The sequence below is a fragment of the Bombus huntii genome, unplaced genomic scaffold (assembly GCF_024542735.1).
Source record: "Bombus huntii isolate Logan2020A unplaced genomic scaffold, iyBomHunt1.1 ctg00000057.1, whole genome shotgun sequence".
NCBI classification, from domain to species: Eukaryota; Metazoa; Arthropoda; class Insecta; order Hymenoptera; family Apidae; genus Bombus; species Bombus huntii.
In genome coordinates this window covers 641,304-650,473 of record NW_026099318.1, presented here as the reverse complement: position 1 = coordinate 650,473, position 9,170 = coordinate 641,304, and the positions used below count along the sequence as shown (strand labels likewise).

Here is a 9,170-nt window from a genome sequence, read left to right as displayed (position 1 = left end):
GCTTCGATGCGAGATAGAGTATCGGCTACGTTATTTTCTACCCCTTTTATGTGACGGATATCCGTCGTAAACTGTCCGACGTAGTCCAGATGTCGAAACTGTCTCGGCGAACACTTATCGAGGTTCTACAAACATTGTGGCCTTTTTCCTACTTAGTTCGGTAATTTTCAATTTTAAGGTGTTGAACAATTTCGTTTCGTTGTAATTTAAGATTTGTTAACGAGCACTTTTCACAAACTGACCGCTGTTACTTATTTATTTATATATATATATATATCAATTAATTATTAACAATTTGGGTATTAGTTAATAAAAAAATATAATAATTAAATTGCATTTAATAGTAATTTTTAAAATATATCTAACTTTTTATAAATAATTCAATAATTTTTATTCCTATAAATTAACTATATAATTCTAAAATTATTATTAAATTACAATTTAATAAATTTAATTATATTTTAAAAATTAAATTTATAAACTATATAATAAGCTAAATTAAGCTTATAGGTTCATACCCTATCGATAAATTCAAAAAGTTTTATATAAAATATAAAAATATAAGTAATATGTCTGATAAAAGATATATTTTGATAAAATATTTATGTATATAATTAAATTATACTATTACTATTTATATAATAAGTTAAAGACTAATAGAAATTTTTCTATATAAATTTTATTTTTATATACAATATTTAATTTTTTCAAAAAAAAAAAAAATAAATAAATAAATATTTATTTTTTATAATAAAATATATATATTCTCTTATTTATCAGTGATTATTTTATTTTTTATTATATTAAATTCATCAAGAATTTACATTAAATGATTATCAATAGAATTTTCAACAATTATTTTAATTAGAATAATTAATATTAAATCAAATAATAAAATTGTTAGAATCATATATTTTATAATATCATCAATTCCAAGATTATTAATTATTATTATTATTTCTTTAAATTATACACAAATTTTTATTTTTAAAAATTATATAATTAATTTTCTAATAAATTTATCTATATTTTTAAAAATTGGTTTATTTGCGTTTTGTTTTTGAATAATTTATATTTATAATATATCTTCATGAAATCAAATTTTAATTATTTCAACATTTATAAAATTTATTCCAATTTATTTTTTTTCTTCAATAACTTTCATTACACCATATCTAATTCTTACTTTATTTATTAATAATACATTCATTGCTTTATATACAAATATACAACTTCTCTATAAAAAAATTATTTGGATGTTCATCAATTTTTAATTCATTATTTTTTTATTTTATTCTTCATACTAATAAAAACTTATTCATATTATTAATTCTAATTTATTTATGTATATTTTCAACTTTAATATATTTTTTTAATTTTTATAATGTAAATAATTTAAATCTTAGAAATTTTTCAATATTCAATTTTTCAATACTCATTTTTCATTTATATTCAAATGAGAATTTATTTATAATTTAAATTTAAATTTAAGAAATAATTTAATAATTTTATTATCATTAACAAGAATAATTATAATATGAAATTATTTCATTTTACTAAAGTATATTTTATTAAAATTTAAATTTAGTAAAATAATTATACATTTTGAAATTTTTCATATAAAAATCTACATTCTAATTACAGTTTTATTTTTTCTTTTATATTTATTTTATTTAATTTAATACAAATATTATTAATTTAATCTTTAAATTTGCAATTTAATATTTTTCTTAAACTATATTAAATATTATAAAATAAATTTTAAAATAGTATTAAAAAATTTTTAATTTTTGTAAATAAATTTACAGTTTATTTCTTTTTCAGACATAATACTTTATTATTTAAAAATTTTTAAATTAATTTTTAAAATTTTATTTAATTTAATTAAATTAAAATTATTATAATTATAATTAAAAATTTAATTAATTAATTTATATTAAATTAATATTTAAGATTTTATGTTAAATAAACTATTAATCTTCAAAATTAATTATATAAATTTTATATTTATAAATCTTAATAAAAAAATGATTAATATCAACTAATCATAAAAACATTGGAATAATATATTTTATTTTTGCAATATGATCAGGAATAATTGGATCTTCAATAAGATTATTAATTCGAATAGAACTTAGTCATCCTGGAATATGAATTAACAACGATCAAATTTATAATTCATTAGTAACTAGACATGCATTTTTAATAATTTTCTTTATAGTTATACCATTTATACATTGGAGGATTTGGAAATTATTTAATTCCATTAATATTAGGATCACCTGATATAGCTTTTCCACGAATAAATAATATTAGATTTTGATTATTACCTCCATCTCTTTTTATATTATTATTAAGAACTTTATTTACACCTAATGTAGGAACAGGTTGAACTGTATATCCACCTTTATCATCTTATATATTTCATTCATCACCTTCTGTAGATATTGCAATTTTTTCTTTACATATAACAGGAATTTCTTCAATTATTGGTTCCCTAAATTTTATTGTAACTATTATATTAATAAAAAATTTTTCATTAAATTATGATCAAATTAATTTATTTTCATGATCAGTATGTATTACAGTTATATTATTAATTTTATCCCTTCCAGTTCTAGCAGGAGCTATTACTATACTTCTATTTGATCGAAATTTTAATACATCAGTTTTTGATCCTATAGGAGGTGGAGATCCAATTTTATATCAACATTTATTTTGATTTTTTGGTCACCCAGAAGTTTATATTCTAATTCTTCCAGGATTTGGGTTAATTTCTCAAATTATTATAAATGAAAGAGGAAAAAAAGAAACTTTTGGAAATTTAAGAATAATTTATGCTATATTAGGAATTGGATTCCTAGGATTTATTGTATGAGCTCATCATATATTTACCGTTGGATTAGATGCTGATACTCGAGCTTATTTTACATCAGCAACAATAATTATTGCTGTTCCTACAGGAATTAAAGTATTTAGATGATTAGCAACTTATCATGGTTCAAAAATAAATTTTAATATTACAATCATTTGATCTATTGGTTTTATTTTAATATTTACAATTGGAGGATTAACAGGAGTAATATTATCTAATTCATCAATTGATATTATTTTACATGATACTTATTATGTAGTAGGACATTTTCATTATGTACTATCAATAGGAGCAGTTTTTGCTATTATTACTCGATTTATTCATTGATACCCAATAATTACAGGTCTAATATTAAATCAAAAATGATTAAAAATTCAATTTATTATAATATTTATTGGTGTAAATATAACTTTTTTCCCCTCAACATTTTTTAGGCTTAATATCTATACCACGACGATATTCAGATTATCCTGATTCTTATTATTGTTGAAATTTAATTTCATCAATTGGAGCAATAATTTCAATAAATAGAATATTATTTTTCATTTTTATTATTTTTGAAAGATTAATTTCAAAACGATTAGTTATATTTAAATTTCATCAATCTTCTTTAGAATGATTAAACAATTATCCTCCCTTAGATCATTCACTAATTGAAATTCCTTTAATTATAAATAATAAAATTAAAAATATTTTTAATAATTAAAATTTAAAAATTTATTAATAAATAATATATATATATATATATATATAATTATTAATATGGCAGATTAGTGCTTTGAATTTAAAATTCAATTATAAAGATTTTTATCCTTTATTAATAAATTAATTTAATAAAATTATATAATGAATTCCAAATTCAAATAAATTTTAATTATTAAAAATTTCTACATGAAATATATTTACATTTCAAGATTCAAATTCTTTTTATTCTGATAATTTAATTTCCTTTCATAATTTAACTATAATAATAATTATTATTATTATTTCTTTAACAACATTTTTTATTATAGATTTTATATATAATAATTATTTAAATCTAACTCTTTTAAAAAATCATACAATTGAAATTATTTGAACTTTATCTCCTATAATTATTTTAATAATTATTTGTTTTCCATCTTTAAAAATTTTATATTATATAGATGAAATTATAAATCCTCATTTTTCTATTAAAGCTATTGGCCATCAATGATATTGATCTTATGAATATCCAGAATTTAATAATTATGAATTTGATTCATATATATTAAATTATGAACTAATAAATCAATTTCGATTATTAGAAACTGATAATCGATTAATTATTCCATTTAAAATTTCTATACGAATAATTATTTCTTCATTAGATGTTATTCATTCATGAACTATTCCATCATTAGGAATTAAAGTAGATGCTATTCCTGGTCGAATTAATCAATTAAATTTATTTTGTATTCGTCCAGGAATTTATTTTGGACAATGCTCTGAAATTTGTGGAATAAATCATAGATTTATACCTATTAGAAAGAACTTCTTATGAATTATTTATAAATTGAATTAAAAATAAAATTTGAAAAATTAGTTAATTTAAATAACATTAGATTGTCATTCTAAAATTAATATTTTATTATTATTTTTCTATCATTAGATGTCTGAAATAAAGAATTGATCTTTTAAATCAATTATAGTAATTAAAATTTACTTCTAATGAATACCACAAATAATACCTATTGATTGATTAGTTATCTTTATAATATGTTTAATATGTTTATTTACTATTATAATTTTAATAAATTCATTTTTATTATATATTATCATAAAAAATATTTATAATATAAATAATAATAATAATAATAATAATAATAATAATAATAATAATTTAATTAAAAAATGAAAATGATTATGATAAACAATTTATTTGAAATATTTGATCCTTCAATTAATAATTATATTCAATTAAATTGAATTTTTATAATTTTACCAATTATTTTATTTCCAAATTCATATTGATTAATTCCTTCACGAATTTTAATAATTTTTAAATTATTTATTGAATATTTATTTAATGAATTTAAAATAATTATAACTAATAAATATTGAATAAATATTTTTTCATTCTTAAGAATTATAATTTATATTATAATATTAAATTTATTTAGATTAATTCCTTATATCTGTACATCAACAAGACATTTAATATTTAATCTATCAATAGCATTATCTTTATGATTAAGATTTTTAATTTACTCAATTATTAATTTTCCTATAAAAACTTTAAGACATTTAGTACCATTAAATTCTCCAAAATTTTTAATAAATTTTATAGTAATTATTGAACTTATTAGACTTTTTATTCGCCCTTGAACATTATCAATTCGTCTTTCAGCAAATTTAATTTCAGGACATCTTATTCTTATTTTACTAAGAAATTTTATAATAAACTTCATTATTTTATCACCATTAACTTTAATAATTCAAAATATATTATTAATTCTAGAAATTTCAATAGCTTTAATTCAAGCTTATGTATTCTCAATTTTATTAACATTATATTTTTCTGAATCAAATTAATGAAAAAAATCTTTCCTTTTCATATTGTTACTATTAGACCATGACCAATTATTGTCTCTTTTAATACTATAAATATATTATTAAGAACAATTTTATGAATTTCTTTAAATAATTTATTAATTATAATCTTAAATTTATTAATTTTAATTTTATCAACAATAATATGATTCCGAGATATTATTCGAGAAAGAACATTTCAAGGAATACATTCTTTTTATATTTTATCAATAATAAAATTTAGAATAATTATATTTATTATTTCTGAACTATTTTTTGTTATTTCATTTTTTTGAACATTCTTTCATAATTCAATTTCTCCTTCAATTGAAATTAATTTAATATGACCACCTAAAATAATTAAATTTTTTAATCCATTTGAAATCCCTTTATTAAACTCAATTATTTTAATTATATCAGGATTTTCAGTAACATTAAGACATTATAATATATTAAATAACAAATTTAAATCAAGAATATCAATATTAATATCAACAATTTTTTTAGGATTTTATTTTAATTTTATACAAATTTTTGAATATTATAATTCATTCTTCTGTATTAATGATAGAATTTTTGGATCTATTTTTTTTTTATCCACTGGTTTTCATGGTATTCATGTCTTAATTGGAACATTATTTTTATTATATTCTTTAATTCGAATAATAAAAAATCATTTTTCAACAATTCATCATATTAATTTTGAATTTGCTATTTGATATTGACATTTTGTTGATGTAATTTGATTATTCATTTACATATTTTATTATATCATTATAAATTAAATTAAATTTTAAATATATAGTATAATTAAATTACATTTAATTTCCAATTAAAAAATTTAATATTAAATTAATATATTTAATTAATATAATTTATTATTTATTAATTTTTATAATTTTAATAATTATTTTTTTATTAAATAAATTTTTATCAATATATAAAAAATTTAACATAGAAAAAAACTTACCTTATGAATGTGGATTTAATCCAATCACAAAAATAAATATTCCATTTTCATTACCATTTTATTTAATTTCATTAACATTTTTAATTTTTGATGTAGAATGTATTTTTGATGTATAATGTAGATGTATTTTACTAATTCCTTTAATTTCATATATCAAAACATTAAATTTTTTATATTTATTTATTTTAATAATTTTTTTATTTTTAATATTAATTTTTTCTTTATTAATAGAATGATCATGTAATTATTTAAATTGAATATTTTAGATTATTCTAATTAAATATTTTTATATATATATATATATATATATATATATATATATATATATATATATATATATAAATCAATCTTTAAGTCGAAATTAAAAGTAAATTTTATTTCTTATATAAATTTAAATTTATATATTAAATAAAATAAATTTTAAATTGAAGCCAAATTAGAGGCATTTTATTGTTAATAAAATAATTGAATTTAATATTCCAATTTATTAATATATATATATATAAATATTATATAAAAAAAATTATTTTAAAAATTATACAAAATTTAAAATTTAATTTAATTTATATAGTTTAAATAAAACATTATACTTTCAATATAAAATTATTAATAAATAAAAAATTAATTGTAAATAGAAATAATTTAATAAAGCTTCTAACTTTAATAATTGATTTAAAATATCATTATTTCTTATAATTTATTATTAATAATAATATTTAAAATTGAAATTCATATATATATATATATATATATATATATATATATATATATATATATATATATATATATATATATTATTTAAAAATTTAAAAAAATTTCCCTAATATTTTCAATATTATGCTCTAATATAAGCTACTTAAATTCTATAAATAAACAAATTTTTTTTCTTTTTATTTAATACATGAGTATAATTTAAATTAAATTAATATCATTAATATTAATAAATATAAATATAATAATAATAATAAAGAAATTTTAAATATAAAATTTATTTCTAATATATCACAAATGTATCTTATAATTTTTCCTATAAATTTTTCTAATAAACCTTTCTCAAAATAAAATTCATACTAAATTATTTTATTTATTAATTGATTTGTTATAAACTTATAAAAAAATTCTATTATAAAAAATCTTTTAATAAATATCTTACTTTTTTTAAAAAAATTAATATTTAATATTAATATTGCAAATATTAATCCTAATAAAATTATTTTAAATACAAAATATTTATAAATATAAATTAAATTAATATTTAAATGATAAAAAAATAAATTAAAAATAAATTTTCTTAAAATTAATATTATTTATAAATTAATTAATATAACTCTAATTATAATATAATCTTCTCTTAAATATATTAAATTTATTATATAATTATTTATTATTATAAATATTAATTTTAATTATAAATATTAATATTAAATAAAATTAAATAATTAGAATAATAATTATTTCCTAAACCTCCAACTAAATTAACTCATTTTTATCAATTTATATTTATTAAAAAATTTAATCTCAATAAAAATATTAAATTTCTTAAAATATAAAAATTTATAAACTTAAATAAGATAATAATAACAATTACAATTGTAACCTCATTCATTTTTAAATTAAATTTATAATATTAATTTTTTGATGACCAAATTCATAATTTATTCTAACTAATAATGATAGACCTATAACTCCTTCACATACAGAATAAATTAAATAAATTAAATAAATTCATCTATTAAAATCAATTAAAATTATATAAAATAAAATAATTGAAATTAAATATTCCAACCCAATTAAAAAATTTTAAAAATAAATATTATTATTTAATAAAATAACTAAAATTATTAAAACAAAATTCAAAATAATAAATTCTAAAATAAATTTAATATTAACCAACTTAAAAAAAATTAAATTTCTTAATATAATATTAAATTTCAAAAAAATTTTATAAAAATATCTATAATTCCCAAAATTATTGTTTCTATTTAAACTATTTTTTGTTAAATTTATATATTAGATATATAGTTTAATAAAAACATTAATTTTGTAAATTAAAAATTTAAAAATATTAATATAACTATAGATAATTTTAATATATTAATCTATTATTAATGAAAACTTTTATAATTCTATTCTTCCTTATATTTATAAATTTAAATATTAATTTAATTTTAATTTTAAATTATTTTTATTTAAATACCTTTATATCACCTTTAAAACAAACATTATATTTAATTTTTTATATTATTTTTATAAAAATAAATATCATTAACATATGAACAAATAATTTCATTAAACTTATATATCTTATTAATTATTTTTATTAGAGGAATTTTAATTTTATTTTCTTATTTTATTAGTTATAATAAAAACCAAATTAAATTAATAAACCATTTTAAAAAACCAATTATTTAAATTTATTCTTTACAAATTTAATTTTAATATTAACTTTTTTATTCTTAATTAATCATTATGATATAAATATTAAAATATTAAATTTTAATTATTACAAAAATAATAAAATTTATAATATTAAAAAATTATATTTAAATCCCAACTATTATATTCTTTTAATATTTATTATTTTCTTAATTATTATATTATTTATTATAACAAAAATTTGTTATATTAAAAACAAAAACTTACGAGCTAAAAAATGAAAAAAATAATTTCATCAATTTATAAAATTCATATAATAAATTTACCAATATCATTTATTAATTTACCTACTCCAATTAATATTAATTACTTATGAAATTTTGGATCAATACTTGGAAT

General features: G+C 14.5%; 1 pseudogene; it reads left to right on the top strand.

The window, feature by feature from the left end:
• Positions 1-4,706: 4,706 nt before the first annotated feature.
• Positions 4,707-6,213, top strand: LOC126875731 (cytochrome c oxidase subunit 3-like; annotated as a pseudogene).
• Positions 6,214-9,170: the final 2,957 nt, after the last annotated feature.